Consider the following 675-nt stretch of genomic DNA (forward strand, 5'->3'; position numbering starts at 1 on the left):
ATTTTATATGACTTCCATTTTCTCATATTTACTGAAATATCTACAAAATTATTGGTTTCAATAATTTTTATTACTCGAATTTTATCAACTTTATCGAAAAAGTGCAAGAGATAAATATTGTTTATTTTCTTCTGATAGAGCTCTAAGAATTTTTTCAGAATTTTTTAATTAACTTTTTAGTACTGCATTTTTGCATTTTTTCTTGAAGTACTATAAAGTTTATAAAAAATTCTGAAAAAATTCTCAAATCTTCATGAGAAGAAAATAAATAATTTTTATCTCTTGCTATTTTTCGGTAAAGTTGATAGAATTCGAGTAAAAAATTATTGAAACCAATAATTTTGTAGATATTTCCGTAAATATCTTAGAAAATGGAAGTCGTATAAAAATTTTTTTCAAATAAAAGTTGTTTGCTTTTTTATGTAGAATAAAATTCCGTAATAAAAAATATATGTTTCTATTTAAAAAAACAAAGTTGACCTCGACCTGACTTTGGCGGCGCCACCCAAAGTCAAACTGTTAAAATCAGTAAATAGATCTTCCTAAGCCCTATAACTTTTATCTAAAACAATTTTCTGTAAAACTTATATTTTACGAGATATTTTACCGGTCCGATATTTTTGCCGCACCCAGTATATATATATATATATATATATATATATATATATATATATA

This window comes from Odontomachus brunneus, unplaced genomic scaffold (genome assembly GCF_010583005.1).
Source record: "Odontomachus brunneus isolate Ranch 3 - 2012 unplaced genomic scaffold, Obru_v1 Obru_scaffold_071, whole genome shotgun sequence".
Lineage (NCBI taxonomy): Eukaryota > Metazoa > Arthropoda > Insecta > Hymenoptera > Formicidae > Odontomachus > Odontomachus brunneus.